The 24,523-nt window shown below is 33.6% G+C and overlaps 1 long non-coding RNA gene and 1 pseudogene across 2 annotated transcripts; one reads left to right on the forward strand and one right to left on the reverse strand.

Annotated features, from left to right (window-relative positions):
- Window positions 1-609: 609 nt before the first annotated feature.
- LOC148781778 (uncharacterized) lies at window positions 610-5,930 on the reverse strand. Its single transcript, XR_016057809.1, has 2 exons — window positions 5,491-5,930; window positions 610-3,768 (listed from the first exon to the last, which is right to left on the reverse strand). It is a non-coding gene; the product is annotated as an uncharacterized LOC148781778 (long non-coding RNA).
- A 1,099-nt stretch (window positions 5,931-7,029) lies between these two features.
- LOC18429924 (subtilisin-like protease SBT3.4) lies at window positions 7,030-16,801 on the forward strand (annotated as a pseudogene). The gene is made up of 7 exons (XR_016058577.1): window positions 7,030-7,062; window positions 8,442-9,125; window positions 9,205-9,302; window positions 14,792-14,829; window positions 15,254-15,544; window positions 15,711-15,778; window positions 16,390-16,801. The product of XR_016058577.1 is annotated as a subtilisin-like protease SBT3.4 (transcript).
- The last annotated feature ends 7,722 nt before the right edge of the window (window positions 16,802-24,523 follow it).

Consider the following 24,523-nt stretch of genomic DNA (forward strand, 5'->3'; position numbering starts at 1 on the left):
CTCTAATTGGCATCCTTTGCTTGACATTAACAAAGTTTACTTTGAGAATTTGAAGCCTCAATATGGACCATACAAAATAAATCATTGCTTGCTATGCAACCTATTGCAAACAATTTCCCAAGTCATCCATAACAGTAGACAAGTAAAGATAATAGAAGGGAGAATGCCATAGTCCAGTGTATGAATTTTCAAACTTTCTTATCAATCCTCAGGTTTTAAACAATCCAACCTAGCATGCAACAAAGTTTTCAACCGAACCAGTATGTTCCTATCGCACTCATTGGCATCAAGGCAAGTAAGAAAAGAAAGAGAAAAAAGATCAATATTGGTAAACAGTGTATAGTATCACAATTTGAACGATTGTATGCTACCAACAAAAAGCATTTTGATTACCGATAATAACTTCAGGCACAAACCCATAACCTGGTGGTTTGAATGTCTAATTTAGAACTTGAAAAAATGTGGATGTATATTGCCCATTTCAGCTCAAGATGCCATTTCAAATTCACCAGGATATGTGATGAAAACAACACAGAAACCCAACCTTGACTGGCTTCTAACATGCTCTATTGGTCAAACATAAATAAATTGAAAGAAAATACCCAACAATTAAAAACTACTCAAAAAGCAAATAACCTTTATATCAGTCAATGTTGAAACTGGTTACATACTCAAATCTGATGAGAGTAAACTTGTTACATACTATCTAGTTATATCAAACACTTTTCAACAAATGTAATACAAACATAAAAGCACTCCCTATAAACAAGAAAACTAAAAACTGTTGCATACACCCTAAAGCAATGGTTCAAAAGCGGATAAGTGACCCGGATCAAGCACCTCAAAAACCGATCCGGATCGGGGAATCGGCGATCCGAATTGGGAATTGGTAGGATTAAAGCTTTAAAAAAATCTGAAAAAATTATTAAAATTCATTCAATAAGAAATGAGGGTCCTACATTATTAACTTTCATTTTTTTCATCAATTTGTGAATATTGAGATGCTATTTCCCTGTATAAACTTAAGTATTAAATTTGCATCACATAAAAGAAAAATCATAGAATTATCATGGATAAAATATATAATTATACATAGACTATAATAAAGAGTAAACTAAATCAATGAAAGAATGGCCATTAAAATCTCGTTTTGGCAAAAAACCCTAATCCGCTAAAAAAACCCAAATTATTACAGCCTAACTAACTATAATCCAAAATTATTACAACCTAACTAATTATAATATTATATACTGAAATTATAATTATTAGTTTACATTTTATAATTTTTTTATTAGATAAATAATAACAAATTAAAAATATTTTATAATGTTATCTAATTTAAAATGTATTATTGACAACTGTAAGAAAAATAGTACATTACATGATTTATAATGTAAAAATTAATAAATAAAATAAAAGATTTGGTTATCAATGTAAAAATTAATAAAATGTGTACAAATTTTGAAAATAACAATTTAATTTATTATATGCCCAAGGGGGAACAAAAATTAGCTCAAGAAGGGATAAACTATTATATGGCCCAATGGGGGATTCGAACTTGAAAAGTCAAAGCAAATAACATTAGTGATAACCATCATGCCTCCTTATTGTATGTGTTTAAAATTGCCTATTAATAGCATATATTTACATTCTGTTTTCATTTAATAATATTTGGGAATTATCCAACATCAAAGGATGAGTATTCAAATATGCTATATAAATAACTATGTAATTAGAAGATAAACACAAGTGTGAAAACATTAGGGCATCGGTGTGCATGTCGCACGTGTGGCACATGTGGGAGTGGTGTGTGTCGCACGTGTGATGCGTACACAAGTGTGAAAGTGTTTTTGAGGCCTGAACCGGCTAGAACGATGCACACGAGCATGTGCGTGTCACATGTATGGCACGTATGGGAGTGTGTGTGGCACATGTGGGAGTGTGTACCACTCGTGTCACACGTGTGGGAGTGGTGCATGTCGCACGCGTGGCGCGTACACACGTGTGAAGGTGGTTTTGAAGCTAGAACCAGGAGAGAACTGGCTAGAACAGGGAGGGAACCGGACAGAACCGGGTGGGAACCGACGGTTCTGCTCTAGAACCGGGAGGTTCCCGGTTTTGTGCTGGAACCGGCACGGGATGTGTCAATTCTCGAGTCGAACCGGACGAGTCCGGTTCAACTCGCCGATTTTTAAATCATTGCTCTAAAGCAGAACCACCGGTTCTCACCTGGTTCTAGCGTCAAAAGCACCTTCACACGTGTGTACGCGTCACGCTTGCAATATGCACCACTCCCACACGTGACACGAGTGGTACACACTCCTACACGTGCCATACGTGCGACACGCACATGCACGCATGCACCGATTCTGGCCGGTTCAGGCCTCAAAAACACTTTCACACGTGTGTACCCGTCACACGTGTGACACACACCACTCCCACATGTGCCACACGTGCGACACGCACATGCACGGATGCCCTAGTGTTTTCACACTTGTGTTTATCTTCCAATTACATAGTTATTTATATAGCATATTTGAATACTCATCCTTCGATGTGGGATAATTCCCAAACATCATTAAATGAAAACAGAATGTAAATATATGCTATTAATAGGCAATTTTAAACAAATATGCTAAAGAGGCATGATGGTTATCATTAATGTTATTTGTTTTGACTTCTCAAGTTTGAATCCCCCCTTGAGCAATATAATAGTTTATCCCTTCTTGAGCTAATTTTTGTTCCCCCTTGGGAATATAATAAATTAACGTGTTATTTTCAAAATTTGTACGCATTTTATTAATTTTTACATTGATAACCAAATAATTTATTTTATTTATGAATTTTTACATTATAAATCATGTAATGTACTATTTTTCTTACAGTTGTCAATAATACATTTTAAATTAAATAATATTATAAAATATTTTTAATTTGTTATTATTTATCTAATAAAATAATTATAAAATGTAAACTAATAATTATAATTTCAATATATAATATTATAATTAGTTAGGTTGTAATGATTTTGGATTATAGTTAGTTAGGCTGTAATAATTTAGGTTTTTTTAGCAGATTAGGGTTTTTCGCCAAAATGAGATTTTAATGGCCATTCTTTCATTGATTTAGTCTACTTTTTATTATAGTTCATGTATAATTATATATTTTATCCATGATAATTCTATGATTTTTCTTTTATGTGATGCAAATTTAATACTTAATTTATACAGGGAAAGAGCATCTCAATATTCACAAATTGATGAAAAAAATGAAAGTTAATAATGTAGTACCCTCATTTCATACTGATTCCTAAAAAACAACATTTCTAATGAATTTTAATAATTTTTTCGGATTTTTTTGAAGCTTTAATTTGACCGATTCAGCCGATTCCCCGATCCGAATCGGTTTTTGAGGTGCCCGATTCAGGTCACCGATCCGCTTTTTAAACCACTGCCCTAAAGTATCAATAATTTGTTGTTGAATGACCATCGGTTCAAGCTTGACCATAATACCCTCTTGCGATTCTTCTGACTGATTGTTCTGGTGTATATCACGACACCTCAAGTTTATATTGTAATTCATCCCTTCAATATATGCATCGTATTATTGAAAAAGTGTACAACTTGCACACCAATAGTACATTCTTCCAAGGTTAGATCGAGAGCTTGATTTACTTAATTTGCATTGTAAATTGCATTGTGGACAAGTTCGCCATTGATATCCTCCGTCACTTGTGGAAACTGATGACATGCTATGTACTTCAAAGGTCTAAACCAGCATCCAACGGAAATGAATTTCTCTTATATAGCACAATCAAATACTAAAGTAACCAATAGAAAAAAAAAAAAAAAAAACTCACACAAAGAGCTTTTCTTGTGAGTACTTGACATGGAGATTAACTCCAATGTATCTAAATATATCCATGAAAAACAAAAAAATACCACAACCTGCAGAAATACAATTTACATACCCCAAAACTAAGCATGATTCATCCAAAAAACCCCTAATTTTTTACAGACTGATTCATTTTGACAGACCCCCAAATCAACTTTGTCAAGGCTCGTACCATCAAAAAACCCCAAACAAAGCCTGATTCATTTTGTAAAATGGTTTTGAGCTCATACAATTTTGCAGACCACAAACTAAGCATCATTCATCTAAGAACAAAATCAGGCCCAAAACATACAATTTTACAAATCCCCAAACTAAGCATAATTCATCCAAAACAAGCCTCATTATTGACAGACTGATTGTGTTACACAGACCCCCAAATCTAGTTTGTCAAGGCTCGTGCCATAAAAGAAAAACCGAAACAAAGTCCTTAAGCTAGCATCACTCATCCAAAAAAACAGATCTATCTAGCATCACTCATCCAAAAAACCCAAAAAAACAGATCTATAATCATAGTTCTGTTGCTCTGTATAACACATTCAATCACTGAAAAACCAAGACCCCCAACTATGGCAAAAAATTATGTGGGATACCAATTTCTACAGAATTTCTATGCTCATAGTTTTGTTGCTCTGTGTAATACATTCAATCACTGAAAAACCAATACCCCCAATTGTGGCAAAAAATTATGTGAGATGCCAATTTTTATAGGCTTTCTATGCTCATAAGCTTGTTGCTCTATGTAACACATTCAATCACTGAAAAAACCAAGACCCCCAAATGTGGCAAAAAATTAAGTGAGATACCAATTTCTAAAGAAATTTCTATGATCATAGTTTTGTTGCTATGTGTAAGAAATTCAAGCACTGAAAAATTGAAAGCCCCAAGTGTGGCAAAAAATTAAGTGAGATACCAATTTCTAAATAATTTCTATGACCATAGTTTTGTTGCTCTGTGTAATACATTCAGGCACTAAAAAATCGAAACCCCCAAATGTGGCAAAAAATTAAGTGAGATACCAATTTCTAAAGAAATTTCTATGATCATAGTTTTGTTGTTATGTATAAGACATTCAAGCACTGAAAAATCGAAATCCCCAAATGTGGCAAAAAATTATGTTAAATACCAATTCCTAAAGAAATTTTTATGCTCATAGTTTTGTTGCTATGTGTAAGACATTCAAGCACCGAAAAACCGAAACCCCAAATGAGGCCAAAAATTATGTGAGATACCAATTTCTAAAGAAAGTTCTAGGATCGTAGTTTTGTTGCCCTGTGTAAGACATTCAACCACTGAAAAATCGAAACCCCCAAATGTGGCAAAAACTTATGTGATCAATTAATATGTACAGATCATAAGGAAACATCACTCATCCATAAGCAAGCATTAGTAAAATGTCATCACTCATCCATAAGAAAGCATCACTAAAATGAAATCACTCATCCATAAGAAATCGTGGTAAAATGGCATTCATAAAAAGCATCAGTAAAATGTAAAATGGCCTTGATAAAATGGCATCCATAAGAAGCATCAGTAAAATGTAAAATGGCCATGGTAAAATGGCATCCATAAGAAGCACAAGTAAAATAGCATCCATACCTGAAATGGCGTGCTTCAGATTTCACAGAGAGGGGCAGGCTTCCGATGAGAGAGAGAGAGAGAGAGGGGCATGCTTCAGATTCACAGAGAGGGCCACAATGAGAGAGAGAGAGAGAGACCGTTTTGAGTGTAGTTAGTGGCCCTGAGTAAGAAGTTTGTCTTGGGGGCAAGCTGCAGGGAAAGGGACAGTTGCAGAGAGAGATAGGGCACAGAGGGGGCTAGCGTGCTTCAGGTTCACGGAGAGGGGCGCGATAAGAGAAAGAGAGGCGTGTGCTTCAACTAGAGAGAGAGAGAGCACTTTGAGTGTAGTTAGTGGCCCTGAGTAAGAAGCTTGTCTTAAGGGCACGCTGCAGAAGATGCTCTCCAGGAGAGAAGCTTTTTGAAGTGGACCGTCCATTTGAGGGGCACGATCAGAACCGTTGGCGTAAACAAGCCACCTACGCGACTACGCGTATACAATCGTTTCCCAGCCACCTACGCGACTACGCGTATAAAATCGTTTCTATATATATATATATATATAAATGTTCAAATTACAAAGGTTCAAGATAGAGACAGTTGTGAAGAGTAGATTTATTAAATTTTGTAGTTTATTTTCTTAAAAAAAGTTTCTTTTGTCCATACAGGGTAAAATTGAAATTTTAACTAAAAAACAAGGGCACTTTATAAATAAAATTTTAGGATACTAACTTTCAAAATGTTATCATATTTTTGTTAAAATTTCAAATTTGTCACTGCTTAATGGTAAAATTACCTATTTAAAAAAAATTTTAATAAAAAATAATGATTGTTTTGATAAATACATCCATCACAACGTATTATAACTTGAATCTTTATATTTTGAGGGGTTGTTAACTCTAAACAAACTCATATATATATATAGACACACACAACATAATAAATGTATACTATATATAATACACATATATATTAATAATGCATAAATTCACATATAAAATAATATAATGCATTTTATATTTATTTTATGAATGCATATTTGTATTGTATAACATATAATATAATATATGATATTTGTATATTGTATATAATATAATAAATATATATTATATGGAATATATATTGTAATAGAAATATAATAATGTTATATTATATAATAAATAATATTATATTATATTATTTGTTGTATTATAATAATATAATATTATTATAACATATATATTCTAATATTATATAAGGGAAAAGTTTATATCGAGCCGAGGCTCTTAACAATCAAATAAGAGTTTCACTAAAAGAGGTTGATTTGATGCCCAAATATCCTCAAATTGATCATCTCGACATCAAGATGCATGGACATGAGAAAAAAATGGATTTCAAGTTTTGAAAATAGTATATTTTGTAATGTGTTTTTGGACCGTCAATTTTCAAGATTTTATAAATCTATCGATCTATACTATTTTCGAAGTTTTAAACTTCGTAAATAAAAATAAAAATATATTTTAAGTCTATCACAAAAATTTATTGAAACGACATTTCTGAACAGTATTTGAAGGTTGGCTCTAATTTGATTGTTTAGAAGCCATGCTCTATACAAACCGCACCCATTATATAATGGTAACACGTATATAATATCAGTTACAATAATGTATTATATATTATGCTAATATATATCAAGCAACATATCCATTATATTATTTATTATATTATAATAATATGTTATATATTATACTAATATATGTCATCTAATACTATATATATTGTACATTATAGTAACATATATATTATATTATGTATTATATTATAATAATATATTATACTAATGTATTTCATCTAATATTATATAATATAAAATAATATAATATTTCTATAATGTATTATTTATATATTATAGCAAGGGGGTCTCACGCAGGTGCGAGCAAGAGTCATTTCGTTCACCCCAATAATTTGTCCGATACAACTTACCGCAGAAATTATAACTCAAATTCCACGTATTTATATGGAATTAACATTTCCAATTACTTGGCTTAAGGAGGAATAGCGAATTCCTGTAGAAATGTGAATTTTTCTATTAAAGTGCATCCAAACATGATTTTTTGGCACATTTTCTTGAAATGTGAGTCCCATTAATCTGAATCCAGGTAACCAAACACGTCTTAGGTCTACTGCTAATTTAAATAGATGTCCTAGATTTTAGTTTGACGGTGATAATTCATTTGGAGCTCCAAGTTTGTTTGTTTTTTTTTTTTTTTTTAAGGAAAATAGTTTCACAGGGGTGGAGCCCTACCAAAATAAGTAAAGACTCATATCATAACACATCGAAAATTGCAATTCAATAGTTATAAAAGATTCACATCAATGATCCTGGCTTGAACGTTATAGTTGTGAAAAAAAATAAGGATTTCAAGCTCTAAAAATAGTGTATATTGTAACAAATTATCTAGACCATCTATTTTGTCATAAAAATAAGTATTCATTGATCCATAAGATTTGTACCATTTCTTGAGTTTGAATTCCATTGTCGATGTCGAAAATTGATTTTTAGAGCCATCGTAGAGATTTTGGTTGCTAAAAGTGCTTTTCAGATGAAGATTTGAGGTGAGGCTTCATTTTGTTTTTATAAAGCCTTAGCCTTATAAAAACCTCATTCATTTTTTTAAACATGTTATTTTTAGAGAAGAGGTGACTGCAAGGAACCTTTTGAAGCTCTCAACCACCTCAAAAGTTCCTGAGGTTCAGGTTGAAAAGTGTGGATAAATAATATTCGGAATTCACAAAAAGATTTTCACTTTCCATAATCGTATCACATCATCAAGGCCCTCCATTTTCAAGTGTTCATCGATCCTAGAGATCCGTATTAATTTTTAATTCTACAATCAGGAATTTTAAATAAATTTTAAGGCTATCATAAGTATTTTGTGACAAGGTTTTGAGGTGAGGCTTTACATTTTCTCATAAGGCCTAGGCCATATAGAAATTGCATCCCCTAACTAAAGCACTCACTGTTATGTAGTTGTGTTCTAGGAGTATGGCCTGAGTCAGAGAGCTTCAATGACAAGGGCATGGGTCCGATCCCACACCGATGGAAGGGAATCTGCCAACCAGGCCAGCACTTCAATTCATCAAATTGTAATCGCAAGCTCATTGGTGCCCATTGGTCGGTTAAAGGGCTAGAAGCCGAGCTAGGAGCACCCCTGCCCACTGTTCTTGGTGAGATATTGTCTACTCGTGATTCTGTAGACCACGGCACCCACACTGCCTCCACCGCGGTGAGCTCTCCAGCAACATCTGCTATGCTTCGTGGGCTGGTGGTTGGGGTGGCTCGGGGTGGTGCACCGCTTGCTCGGCTTGCCGTGTACAAGATTGCCTGGTTGGGTGGGGCCCTTAGTGCTGCTGACATGCTGAAGGCCTTTGACTATGCAATCCCTGATGGGGTATCTCTTGCCCTCGGTTCCGAACCACCGCTTTACTCTTATGTGGATGAAGGTCCCGATGGCATAATGATTGGTGCATTCCATGCCGTGGCTCGGGGAATCACGGTCGTATGTTCAGCGGGAAATACTCGCCCTCAACCTCAAACAGTAGAGGACATTGCACCTTGGATCTTAACAGTTGCTGCTAGCACCATGGATCGTACATTCCCCACTGCCATCACTTTGGGGAACAATCATACATTCTGGGTATTCAAATTTTTGGAGAATCTGAATTTACTCTTCGAAAACAAATTGTTAAAGGAGCTATTTGATCGTTTTGATGCAGGTTCAGGCCATGAATACTGAGAAAAAATTGAAAGCCTTTCTTGTGTTGGTCTACTCAAAGAGCCTTGCTACAAATGATAGCGTTGAAATTGAGGCCAGGTAAAGATGTTGCTTAAAACCTAATAAGAAAAGGACAGATTGAGTGCTGGAAAACCTTGTGAAGGCATGCCAATTCATTTCTACCTATTACTGCATAATTTGAAGCTTCAAAAATGGGGTAGATTTGTAAACACCTAAAACGGGGTTTAAATAAAGCTTTACAAGATTGACTATTTTCAAGCCCGAATTATTATTATTATTATTATTATTATATTTTTTTTATTTTCAGATCCATAATAATCAAGATGGAGATAATCTATTTGAAAGTTTTTTGATATTGGAACTATGTTTTCTTAGAAAATTTAAGGTCTAGCAATAAAAATCCATGGTTCAATTCAGTGCTTTTACTTTACTGTTCTTCCTTGAAAGAGACAATGTTAAGATGTGTTGGGCCCAGCTTACTAAAACATAGGAATGGTCCATTTGTCCTACTTATATTGCACAAATTGAAGCCTGGCTCAGTCCAAAGAGTCTCTTGAGGGACCAAAACCTAGCTTATGTTGGGGCTTCCCTACCTAATTCACAACTTAGTTTTGCAATTTTTGAAAAGAAAACATTCATACGAGTTTGCAACTTTGTACTGTAGAACTAAGGTGCACCTCAAAAATCAAGTAGAGAAAAAGTATACAAAAGTTGGTAAACCTTCCAATTGATCATCTCGGTCTCAAAACGTTTGGATATATAGAAAAATTATAATTTCAAGTCCTAAATATAGTATCTTCTTACAAGTTTCTTGGACCGTCTATTTTTGAGATTTTAAGTATTTATATATCTACTCAATTTGCTCTATTTTTAAAATTCAAAATTTCATAACTAAGGTCGAATATAAATTTTCAATCCATCGTAAAGTTTCCATGGTGGGAAACCTCACCCTTTTTAAACCCATAAATGGTGGGTAGGTCACCTTAATATTTGATAAATGGGACTGATTAAATAAAAAGAAGAGGTAAGTTGTCAATAGCCTACTCAGCCGTGACATAAATCCTAATATAATGGTCCAACATTGCATTTTCAAATCTTATCCTAACCTTTGAAAAAAATGACCAACCGTTTTGTTTATTTGATATTTTCATGCCAATGTAAGAATGTATTGGATACATTTATTATTTTTTTAGTATTTTGAGTACAAGTTTACCCTCTAAAATCATTGTGATTTAACAAAAATTGTCCCTTCTAAAAACCAATTTTGCTTTTTTTAAAAAAATTTCTTTTCTTTTTCTTTTCTTTTTCTTTTCTTTTTTTTTTTCTCATTTTTTTTTTTTTTTTTTGTTGGAAATGGTTTGGAGTTTTGAAAGATGATCAATTTTGCATATGGGACTTAAAGGGCAGGAAATGATTTATAAGGTGTAAAGATATTTGTTTTGTAGGATCTAGTTGGAGTGATATTTTTGTAAAGGGATTGTGTACTATGAGACAATTCATTTTTGGTACAAGAAGGTCACAACTTTTTTTTGTCATTAGATGTAAAATTTACCACATTGAAATATATCACAGCTTTCAAGAAACTTGTTTCGGACTTCGTGCTTAATTCGTAATACATCACCACTTATCCGACGTCACACGCAATGGTTGACAATGATTGTGACCTTCTTTTATCAAAACTAAATGACCTCATCTTATATATTTCCTTATGCAAATTTACTATTCTAAAATCCAATGTCCTCAGTGGATCAATGTGTATCAGTTTTAAGAAAATTAGGTATTTATAATATGGGAAATGACCTTGTGAGACCCTCCCACACCCATACGTGTAGGACCCCAAATGATCACCATTAAATTTGGTACAAATATCTAAAAAAGACAAGTCCCACACCCATGTGATAACATTTCTAGAGATCTGTGCTAAATTTAATGGTGATCATTTAGGGTTCTACACACATAAGTGAGAGAGGGTCTCATAAGATCATTACTCTTATAATATTCACACAGAGCAATTACTCTCTTCTTCTTTTTTAACTTTAGAAGGAAGTAGGGCACTTCTTATGCTAAGAATATGCAGAAAATGCTCGAGTGGACATCTAAGGTGTGGGTCAGCTACAAGGAAGGTTGTTCTCCGTTTCACATCTGTGGATAATGAACTGTACCAAGCAGTTCTTTCAACCGGGGCAATAGGTGTCATCTTTGTGCAACAATCAAACACCCTCTTAACTCCATGCACACCCATACTCAAGTTAGCACTCAAATACTTTCTTACATTCAAGAGTCCAGGTAATTTCACTCCTTAGAAAGACTGTTTTATTATAGAATCATTTACAATTTGATTTATTTATTTTTAGTTATGAAATGCTTATTCATTCTGAAATGTGAATAAAAAACTTACAAAAAAACTTATTATGTCTTCGTTGTTTGCTTTTGTGTGTCTCTACTCTCTATATATGTTGTCCATTTTCTTCTCATCATAAAGATTTTTAATGTGACCTAACTACACCTCCCCCTTTCTTTAAATGACGTCTCGTGTCAGAAAGGCAAATTTTAGATTGACGCTGGCATATACCTATCCTTGTCTATATTAAATAGTCCGCTATCCACCAAGTAAGTCATTTCCTTTATGTACTCTTCATGTTAAAGATTCCCATATTGTTATTATTATTTTTCATTTTATTTTTGGTAGGCAAGTCTTAGGGCACGTTTGGATGATAATTAATTTTCTGTGGAATATATAACCCCATCTAGAATTAATACATACTGAGGACATTGTTATTTATTTTAGTTGTTTGGTATGTATCTTGTATTATGGGCGGTGTATTTCAATATTTAACTTTATAGTGATTTTTAGTTATTTCTGGCTAAGATTATATGATGTTCAACAATTACTTTACATAAAGTAAAAACAATATCTCAAAAAGATAAACTTATATGTAAATTTGCCTATAAGTTTGTCTCAAATAACTTTATGATAGCAACATATAACTTAATATCAAGACTGACTTCATTGAAATAATGAATTATCAATAATAATGATTACATCCTAACCGGCCCTTACAATTCTCATGTATCGATTAACTTAGCTAGCCAATTCACCTCTAACACTTTCCACCGCCAGCAACCCAGGAAGCTTTTCTCTTATGTTTTTAGGGTATCTTATCTTTACTATCATATTTTACAAGGTATCTTACCCTCTATCTTAGAATTTTGTCCTTCTAGAAGATCATTATCTCTTTAAAAACTAAAATGCAATACCTATATGCTTCAGAACCATCAATTCTCATGGATTGATAGTTGAGATATAGAGTTCATTTGTTTTTAAGCAAGCAAATAATGGACTTCACGCTTAGAGAAGTCAATGTTTAAGAAATTTAGAACTGGGCCCCGACGCGGCGAGGTCCGATTTTGATTCTAGTAGTAGTTGGACTAGGTTATAATATATAAACAAGGAAAACGGAAAAGTTTGATGTATTGGGAGATTTCTGGGATTTTCTATTGAAATTGTCCACCTAGTTTTGATCCAACTCAGTTGATTCCAAGTCACGGCCTAAGGTTTTTGGATCATTGGTTCAAGTAGCTGTAACTCTTGCCGACATTGTTGTATTATGCGGTTGTGATTCGTCCAAAAGTGTACTTGAAGGATTTTAATGAAAAAAATCACTCTAAATGAAACAAAACTAGAGAATACACTAATGAGAAAATGGGATTCATTCTTGATCGTTAAGGATCTTGAGTTTCTTTTATTGATATTGGATTCAAGGAGGAGTTCTAAGGGACTTTAGCCACATTGTTTGTTTACATCTAAGTTCATTTGTACAAATAAGGAACATCCTTGTATTAATGAATCTAATAAAAAAAAAAAGTGACTCTCACATAAGCCAAATGGTTCTCCTATGATGAGACAGTTTAATAACATATTCATAACTTCCTTGTTTCTTATTTAAGGCCCATGGGTTAACCCATTTCATGCCTCTGAGAGAGGTTTATACTCTTTTGGACATGATTTGTTGAACACCATGTCTTAGGGTTTTGACAATAGGTTGTTTTTTATGGACCATCTTATAATAAAAATAGTATAGGCTCTACCACTCGAAAATTCTCATGTGAGATTTTTAGTGCCACAAAAGACATTTAAACATGTTGCTCTAATAGTAGCTCGCTCTATTGGTAAGGATTCACCACTCCATTAGACATCATTGTAGTAGTATACTTATTTACCTTTTGAAGTATGGTGAGCAGATATGGAGACTTATGGCTTCACTGAGGGTATGGCTCTTAATAGAGCAAAATGACGGACAAAGACTTGTGTAGCCTACCCCAAATGAATTAGAAAACTGCTTCTATGATGATAATGACAAAAAGAAACATACCTATAAAGAAAGTCTTGTTGCAAGATAACAAACATGACACCAACAACAATCTCCATTGCAGTTGTACGTAGTGCGAGAACCTATTTAAATGGTAAATGATTATACTAATCATTGCATAATGGTCCCCAAATGTTTCATAGACATAAGATTTTGTTTCAATGGTGATGATTTTACCACTCATTATAGGGCATAAATAACTTGGTTCCTTTAATAAAAAAAAGACTTTTGAATTGCAAATTCTCATAATACATGGCCTTTTAATCTATGTTAAACATTCCATCAATGCAATCATATGTACTTAGCCTACAATAGATTACAGTTGATCAATGTAGCCATATCTTGCCTAATGATAGACAACAATGAGCTAAGAGTCTCATTGCTAACCCATTTTTCTTTTTTCTCCTTTTTTTTTTATACGAGTAATGAGTTACATATTACCATTTAACAACCTGTTATATGATTCTCAAAACATAAGATGTTTTAGCAAAATGCATAAAGAGCGTTCAACATAGGAGATGATTACCTTACTCACACCAGAACTGTGGAATTAAGTTAATCCTCCTCAAAGAAAGAATATTGCGAATACTTAATTCTTTATCGTTAGAGTTAAGATAAATTAAGGAGATTTTCAAGCCATCCTCACTGAAGTAGATGCATATATCATTTATGAATTTTTTTATACCTTTTCTGAAATGAAAATGGAATTACAAACTTGGGTACAAAGTTCCTAATCGGAGTTTTGGTTACCAACCTATCAAATTCTTGAAAATTATGCTACTTGTGTAATTACATTTGAAAACAATTGCTAATTCCTAGTTCAAGTTATGAAACTCGAACTAAAAGATCAATGGCATGCAGTTCTCCTATGGTGAAGTTATGTCATTCAAAGACATTAGTGGGGAGCATAAAATCACCCAAAGTGACCGCCTTTTCCTCTCGAAGACCCAATTCCTTATCTCCAACCATTTTAAAGGTACATGGTTGCTCAATTTTTTATTTTTAGGGTGATTGAATAAATTACCAAATTCATGTCGCAATATCAGCAATTAATCTTGTGCTTTCGAAATTTTTGATACAAAAAATGGACAAGTTTAGACACAAATTTGGCAAAGGATTGCCTTTCAGCTAAAATGTTGTCCATGTTAAAACTGCTCATACAAAAATTATGATCACAAAATCCAGTCTTGGTTTCAGGATCATGGATTCCAAACCATGCTGCTACTCCTGTACAAGTAATTAACTTTAAATAGATGGTGATTAATTACATTTCTATAAACAACACATGTCATGTGTAGCATAAAATACAAATCAAATAGGCTAAGCAACCATAGTCTTTTCCAGGCTTCGGATTTAAAACCCATTTAAGATGAAGTTTGTACATGTATCGTGATGTACCTTTGAATTCTAATCAATGACAACAAACTGTTAACTGTTCATAAAAAATAAAAGGAATGACTATGTAAACACTTGACAAGTTGTCATTCCAATCCAAGTTAAATTTGTAAACAATGATGAAGATGCAATTGTATTTGGAATGAAACCGGAAAGTATGCGGAGCGAATCATATGAAATCAATGGCATACAAGATCATAGAATGAGCTCTTTTAAATTTGACATAGTATGATATCTATTTGTTTTTCTTCATGGCACAACCAGATATAGCTGCCCTTGGTGTCAACATTTTGGCTACGACGCCATCACCCGACTCAACAAGCGACAAGTTTATGTTCATGTCGGGAACCTCAATGGCATGCCCCCGTGTAGCCGGCGGCATATCACCCGACTCGACAAGCGACAAGTTTATGTTCATGTCGGGAACCTCAATGGCATGCCCCTGTGTAGCCGGCGGCATAGTCGCTTTGCTCAAGTCTATCGATCCTGGTTGGTCTCCTGCTGCAATAAAATATGCTCTTGGCACCACTAGTGAGTCTCTCTCTCTCATGGAATGTTAATTATGGGATTTGAACTTGGGATGTAGTATTGCAATTGTCAACAACCCAACCATTGGTTCCTATGCCAATTGTTGCTTTTTTCTCCCTCTGAGAAAGAACATGCTAGGCCATTTTCATAGTTGAAAGTTGGAACAAGTTCAAATTGTACTGGTTTGGACCAGTGTTTCAAAAACTAGAAGTAGGCTCTGACTCATCAGGGTTTAGTTTAGGTTTTCCGACGATGGCTCGGGTACTCCCTGATTGAATCACGTTCCATTTCACGATGAAATTCGAAAAAAGAAAGAAAATGAAAGCTAAAAACAGCAAGACTTGAAGAAATTATCAAGTTCCTCAAACAGGAATCACTTGGCTCTCGACGCTAAGCTGACTCAAGGGAATCCAAGTTGTCTTGGAAATTTTTACATCATTAACTTGGATGAACTGATTAGCTCTTTAAATACCTGAAGTTTACTAGTTTGGTCAAGCTGCTAGTTTAGATTTAGTGGGGAGAAATGACACACACCTCATCACCTGATTTCACATTTCTGACTACAAGTATATTTTTTTTTCCTTACCAAAAGCTAATGATTTTATAGCATGCAATCTCTTTGTAAAATACCCTTGCTTATCTCAAAATAGATAATGGGCTAAAAAAAAATTGGTCTATCCAAGTAATAATTTAATGTTTATAATGGCTTCTCCTAAAAAAACATATGCATATATGATCATGTATCTATAATTTGAATATATCCCACATTTGAATGCAAATATGATCGAATTGAAGCAACAACAATGGACAAAAATGAAGAGCCAATGCTAGCAGATGGATTTCCCTGCATTGTGGCCGATCCCTTCGACTAGGGTGGTGGCCATGTAAACCCTAACCAAGCTGCAAATCCCGGTCTCATTTATGATATGGATATTTCTGACCATATCCTCTTCCTCTGTGCCATGGGCGACAACAATTCTGCCATCCACTTGTCGCCTCGAAAACAATCTCCTGCCCTAAGGACCCCCCATCTATACCAAATATGAACCTACCCTCTATTGTAATTCCTGAACTTAAAACTTCAGTAGCCATTGAAAGGAAGGTTACCAATGTGGGTAAGGTCCACTCAATCTACAAAGCTATGGTTGAGTCTCCTACTGGTGTAAAAGTAGTAGTGGAACCTGCAGTGTTATACTTCAATGAAGCAACCAAAGTGCTTCCTTTCAAGATGATCTTCATAGTGGTACACCAGATGTAGGGGGACTATACCTTCGGGAGCCTGATTTGGAGTGATGGTGAGCATTTTGTTCGTAGCCCGATTGTTGTGCGCATGGTGATTTATGACTCCTATGCAGATATCTATTAAACCTGCATTCTAAACTGTGTTACGTTAAGTAAGATGTACCTTAAAGATCTATTGAAAAAAGTTGTATGAATATGATCATCTCGATCTTGAGGTGTATGAATATGAATAAAAAGGCTTTTAGTCTTTAAAATTTTGTGCTTCGGAGCTTTTCATTAGTCTCAAGCGTTTGCATGATCCGACAAACATTATGTAGATTAGAGATGATGAGAGAATGATTAGGGCCTCCATGGTCCAAATCTTGAGAACTTGTCAATCTGACTTGAAATCATTTGAGTCGGATCAGGATTAGGTACAAGATGATTTTCTAATATTTAGCTTATGTTTTTAATTTTAATAAATATAGACTGATCCCTCGCGAAAATCGCTTTAGCCACATGAGTCAAATCGTTACTGAAGCTTGATAAAACTCGGGCCGATTCCCATTATTTATTCAAATAAAGGACCTCAAAAAGATTATTTGGGATATTATGGTTCAATACCAAAAGAAAACTACAATTTTTTTTAGACAGACGTTATGATTTAATAGCATTGGTAAAAATGGAAACCGAGACCACTAATTGAATCACAGGTGGTGCTATACCTTGACCTCAACCCCATTCTATCCCAGACCAGATGCCACTTTCAAAAGGGTAATTAGTCTTATCGCAACAACAATTTTGTAATCGATAGGGGTATTTTGGTTAAGGAAATTTTTATAAAACAAGGCTTAGAAACACAATTTGGGACTCGGATGCCCCTCTAGAGATCAAATCTGGATCAACAGGTAGAAAGATTAAAAGTATTAAAGAATAAAAAATTAAAAATAAATTAAAAACTGGTGGGTTTCCAATACTTAGGGAATCCGAATCGGCCCAACTAATTCCCAGTCACCGGCTTCTAAAACATCGATGAAAATAAATAGAAGATATCTAAATTGTTGGAGAGAGGGCATCGAATTCACAATGCTAAGTTGGTATTTTAAGAAAAATGTCAAGGGCGTTATCGTCCTATGTCAAATATGCGTGAAGCTGCATACGAAATGGGTTGGTAAGGTTAATTTGGCGACATAAAAAAATATCAGGGGTATTATCGTAATATATACTAGATAGTTACAATTACAATGAAATGCAAGGGTAATTTGGTCATTTCAGATAAATATGGTATTTGTCAAATTTTTATACTGCTTCTCTCCATTAAATCCTTATTTTTTTGCTCTTAAATAAAATGATTTCCAATCTTAGGCATTCTCATCATTTTTGCAAAAATAATGGAGATAATTTAGAAGGAAATTTATAGAGAAATTTTATTTTTTAAATTTCAAAATGGCCTAATATTATACTTTCTACATTTCAATCCCACGTTTAGAGAGCATAAAATACTTTTTACTTTTTAGTTTTATCGTACACCTATAAAAATATCAAACAAATTGTTTAACATAATAAATAACAAAATGCCTCTAAAATATTTAAAAATATTTTGGTAATCACACACAAGCTTTCTATATTTCCCTTACTATATAAAACATATATACTTCTCCCTATCCTACCGTCCACCTTGAATACACGGCTGAGATGGCCCCAATCACAACATCACGCAATTTTTTTCTTCAAAATATTTTGATACGAAATTTGAGCATCCACTCTGATCTTAAACTCACACCTATAAAAAATATAAAAAATAATATTCCCAGTAAAATAAAATATCCAAAATATCCCTGAAAGTTTTTTTTGGTTATTTTGGTCCTTGAATGTTATCAAAAATATTTTAAAATTTTTTTTAGGTGCCACGTTGAAATAATAGCACATACCAAAAATAAAAAAGAACGGGAGAGAGCAATATAGAAATAAGAACATAGAAAAAAGGCCTTATGCTAAGTTTAACGTTGTTACCCAAAAAAAAAAAAAACCGGGAGAGAGGAATATACATTTAAAAAAAAAATAGAGGAATTATTTCTCACTCCTTGAGCAATTATCTTTCTCTTTCATATGCACTCAGCTATGTATGTAATACGCGCCAGCTCAACGGAGTAATGTGCATTGGAGCTTGAGAGGGTTCAAGTGTTTAGCTAGCAACATCGTTCCTCCAGTCGATGTTCTACTCGAGTCAGTTTACTCTGACTCTCACGAGTTACTCAAACTCGAAAAAAGTGCCGCTTCTCAGTAGAAACTGGGCAAACACTGCCAATTTTTATATTTTAGGGTTCGCAACATAAAAACTCGCCAAGTCTATGGCTAACTTAGTCAACTATGGATAGATGACTTGGATTCGATTTCATAAAATTGACTCGGCAAAGGTACTCAGCCCTTGTTTGAACAGAGTTACTTGGGCAGGTCAGAGTAACTCTCTTGAGTATAGTTCGAGTTAAAAAAAAAAAAAAATCAACGGACAAATTAATTTATATATGTTATAACTTTCAATTTTATAACATTGAGCTTTAAATGACTTGATGGTTAGGTCCACCACTCTCAGGGTTCATGCAAGATGATTTGGATTTGAATATTCAATATGCTCATTTTCAATTTTGTTTTTTTTTGTTTTTAGGTACTGGAGTAATAGATATATGTTTTAGGTTGTAAAGAAATTCCAATGGTATTTTGGTTTTTTTTTGTTTTTAGGTACTAGAGTAATAGATATATGTTTTAGGTTGTAAATAAATTCCAATGGTATGCTGGTTAAAGTGGTAAACTCTTGTAATACCCTTTTTGTAAGGGGTCTTATGTTTGAATCCTCTTCCTAAAAAAAAATTTTAACTCCTTTTTAAACCAAAGGAAAGCAGATCATTAAAAAAAGTAAGTCCTGGACCATGAGAATGCATACATACCAGTGCGTTAATTGAATGTTTATGTTAAAAATCGGCAACATTATCATATATACCATATTAATAACTTATGTATAATGTACTTGGGACAAATTCGTCTTTTCCATAGGGTGAGGCCAAGTTACTTGGCTGAGTCTCAAAATAGTGCTTGGACTCAAAACAACACTGAGTCCAGAATCCAAATCATAGTTATCAAGATTGGACCTAAATAGCGGTCTAACCGGTCAAATCATCAACAAATAGCCATTTCAGTCCAAGGTGAAAATATAGTTTGATCGAAACTAGTCCAAACAATGTTTGGCAAGTTAGACCAGCGGGTTTTTTTTAGTTTTACCCGCTAAAAGAAGTTCATCAAATATTCTAATAAATACGCCATATTGGGGTGTATGGTAATTTTGAACAGTCCATTAGGCAAAAAAATAAAATTTGGGAGCCTATTAAGTCGAGCCGTTCTTAGGTTTCTTTGGAGAACCATTTGTATTAATTGCCCTTTTTCTCCTTCCCTCATAAAACCCTCATCTCTCTCTCTCTCCATCATTTCTAGCATATCAGTAATGAAAAATCCCCTTTTCTTTCTTCTCCTTTTATAGCCACAAAGAGTGCATACAAACCATTTAGAGCCTCGTCTCTATAAAAACCCTTTTTCTTATTTAAAACGACCTAAACTCTCCATAAGCCTGCTAGGGCCACAAATTCTGACTTGTAGCATGGCCTAACTAGGCTAGGCCAGGTTATGCTGGCTAATTTAAAAAGGGAAAGGTTTCTATATTTTTTCTACAGCAAAGAAGATCTATGCTTCCCCTAACATCCAGCTATGTAATTTTGACCAAGAGAGCCACTCACCACCTGATCTTAGATCTGACGCTTCAAAGTATTTTATTTTTAGTTTTTTTATACAAATTTTATGGATATGAAATTTAGTTCGTGTCATCTTCTCATTGGGGCGCACCTATAAAAAATATTAAAAATAATTTTTTGATAAAATATAATGATCAAAATACCCCTTGAATATTCCAAAAGTATTTTGGTTATTTTATTTTATTGAAAATATTTTTTTATATTTTTCGCTAGTGTGAGTTTAATAGAGGATTGGACGTACAAAATTTGATATCAAAATAGTCTATATAAAAAAAAAATTAAAAATAAAATAGTGCAGAGACGTGCCATTGTGATTGGGGCAATCTTAGCCCTGCATTCAGAATGGACGGTTGGATAAGGGGAAATATATAAGTTTTATATGTTGTAGGGGAAGCATAGAAAGCTTGCCCATTTAAAAAAAAAGAAGCAATTGTTTCATGCGGGCTGGACCGCATTTTACAATATGCGGTCCAGAAATGGATGCAAATAGGTGGTCCATCTAGAAACAATTGTAACTAACAGTTCAAATATTTTCTTAATATAATTATTATTTTTAGTTTTCATTTGTATTTTTGTTTTATATTCATGATCACCATGTTAAAAATTATATATTCTAAAAAATTTAGGATCAAATTATATTTAAAAAATATTTTTATTGCCAAGCCCGTATTTATACAATATACAAGTCGGCTGCTAACCACGTCCTTAAAAAATGTTTGTGACTTGGTGCAAGACTTGGACAAAATGATGTAGGAAGATGGATATGGCAAACCCTAGCGTGGCTTGGTTGACGTGACAAGATGGCTCTCACCCCGACAGATAGGGGTATGGACTACATCCAATAGGTAAGCCATACTACCTAGGCATATGCAGACCATGATGGTTACTGTGGGTTTGAAATATGTAACTGCACAAGCAAGAGCACAGTCTATGTGTCATATTTATAAGAGTGATTTACGTACGGATCCTAAAATTTTAGTTAAAATACCAAATGCTCCATTTATATCTAAAAATTATAAAGAAAGTCGGTCAACTTGTATTTTTTTTTTAATTTTCCAAACTTCCTCTTGGTCAACTTGAATTTTGACTATTTTAATTTTTTTTTTAGTTTTTCCATTAGTAGGGCACTACCCCAAGCTTTAAAGCATTGCCTAACTAACGAAAAAACCAAAAAAAAAAACTAAATAAAAAATGTATCAAAATTCGGATTAACCAATGGGCAATTTTGAAAAAAAAAAAAAATTGGGTTGACCGACCTTTGTTATTTTTACATATATTCATATTTTACCTAAAAGTTTAGGGTCCGTACGTAAATATTTTTATAACATGTAATTCTTAAATAGATCCTAAAATTGCATACCCAAAATATCTTCCTCAATAAATTTTTGAGAGGAGGGAACAAATGAAAAGTATGCTCATGCAAGATCAAAGTCTAGGCCCTATTTTCAGAACAAGTAACAGTTGGTTGTCCTGGGCCTTTCAGCTTAAACTCCCATAGACATCGAAAAGGCAACTTCACCCACCATTTAATGAAAATTTTAATATCAGTGGACACAAATTGCCTTTAGAATGATTCTACAAAATGTTTGGGGAAGTTAACATATAAGGATTAATATATCGGGTGCAGTTGGCATACGGATGCATCCGTAGGTGTAGAGGCAAGGTGCACCTTCAAATTTTGCCATGGTATATAATTTTGATGTAAAATGTTCTTAAGATTATCTAAAACTATATTTTTATATCTAATTATAAAATTTTAAATTTAAAAAATAGTTAACATCAAGTAGATCTATAAATATATGAAAATCATGAAAATGGACGGTATAAATAATATATTGTAAAATGAGACTTAAAATCTTTTTATTTTTCATGGTCATACATCTCAATGTCGAGATGATCAATCAAAGGGTTCAACATTACAACTAACTTTTTTGATGGATTTTTGAGGTGCATCCGTAGTTGTACATTATAAGGTTGCATCCTTATATAAACTTTTTTCTAATATATTATAGCTAGTTTCAACTTTGCATTAGTATTAAGCAATTTGACAATGATTAAATATTAAAATCATTTATTAAAGAAAAAGAAATTTTGTAGGGACCAATGAAAGCCCCTAGGATAAATAAGCATCCATCATTTTATTATAAATTAACTACCAATTATTGGTTGCAAAGAATAAATTTCCTTCTTATGAACATGTCTAAATACTCATTTTCTATGCTTTTTCTTTGCACGTGTGATCCAATCACTTGTTTTCGGTTTTTTCTCTTTTTCTTTTGAATGGTCTCCTGTAACTAAGACGCGTCCAAGTTGTTGAGGTTTAAAAATCGCTAAAGGATTAGTGTCTCAAGACAGTATTTGCACAATACGGATTAAAATTACTATGCATAACGTTGTACTAGGAAACTAGCCGTTGGGGATACTTGAAAATACAAAATCTCTATGAGTCACCTATTTAAAATTAAAAATAACAAAATTTTAACTTTATAGTTATTATTGGAAATTGATTTTCAAATAGAGAAAGTAGTTATTGTAGGAAATTTGAGTAAGAGAAAAACGCTTTCAAAAGGGTAGAATAGAGCTATATTTATAGCAATGTTGTCATATTCGCTTCAGAGTCTTTTTTGGTTTGGTAAGAAAAATAAAGCAATTTCGGTGCTTCAACCGATTCGGGAGAAGCTTTCAGACTTTTTTTTTTTAAATATATATATATATAAGTAATGGAAAAAATTTAAATAAAAGAATTAAAAAAATACTTTTATATATGTATTTCTTTTTTACCGAAGCAGCCCGAAGCTTCGGACGAAGTAGACCCAATGAGACCCGAAGCTGACCGAAGCAACCTGAATCTAGCCAAAGTGGTAGCACATTACTTCTCTTCGCTTTGGTTTGTGCTTGCAAACCGAAGGCTTCGGCCTCTTCGGCCGAAGCGAAGCGAATTTGATATTTATACTCTTCATTAGTACAAAAAAAATACTAACAAAAAGCCATTATTGTACGGGAAGGCTTTCTATGTGACCCCACCCACTTATATAGTACATGTGACCCCTAGGCTTAGTCCTCATATCTAAGTAGATGGCTAAAATGGCTTGAGTCACAATGTCACAAATTGGTTGTTAACCATCAAATCTTGTTCGGATGGCTCATAGTTTTATATTTTTAATTTCTATTCTATATAGTATTTTAAAGCAAATTTGGGGCATGCATAGATCTGAAAGGGGTGCATGTGATAAAAATAATAGTAAAATATTTCTGATGATGAATAATTACCTGAATACCCCTAAAAATTGAAATGGCATTTTGGTTATTTTGTTATATAAAAAATATTTATTTTTTATTTTTCCCAGGTTGCCATTTTGTGATGGGACACCGAAAATTCCATCCAAAAATATTTTGTAAAAAAAAATGAAAAATAAAAAAGCGTTTAGCGTGACATTGGGGTATGAACAATCGTAGCCGAATCGAACGGCTAAGAAGTTGAGTCGCATATAACTTATATGTTGTTGGGGCCTCATAGAAACATTTCCCTTATTTTAGTTGTTTACAGAAAAAGATAAGCGAAGAATACTAGCGATGTGATGTCATGTCTGATCCAACATTAATGCTTACAGATGGACGGCAATAACAATGCGCGCGTTCATGTGAGCCGAAAATTACAGGGTCTGGAAGCGATCATCTCCACCGTCCATTGCTGAGCTCAGATGGTGTAGATCACATGTACCAATACCACAGTGTTAGTAGGATACATGTAGAAGTATCAGTGAAAATGAGGATTATTTTGTCAACTTTTTGTAAAGCCCAACCTCCCCCAACCACAAAAGAAAGAATATTCATGCTCTCTTTTCTTGGTTTGAACTTTGAACTTTGGAGAGGCTTTCCCACTAAGTCGTCCAAGAAAAAAAAAGATCAATAATAAAACAAGAACTTTGAAAATGTCTCTTTCCTCTTCCTAATCACCTGCTCAAGCTTGACATATATTATTGAT

This window comes from Amborella trichopoda, chromosome 6, assembly GCF_054954075.1.
Source record: "Amborella trichopoda isolate Santa Cruz 75 chromosome 6, AtrichopodaSantaCruz75HAP2 v2.0, whole genome shotgun sequence".
Taxonomy (NCBI): domain Eukaryota; kingdom Viridiplantae; phylum Streptophyta; class Magnoliopsida; order Amborellales; family Amborellaceae; genus Amborella; species Amborella trichopoda.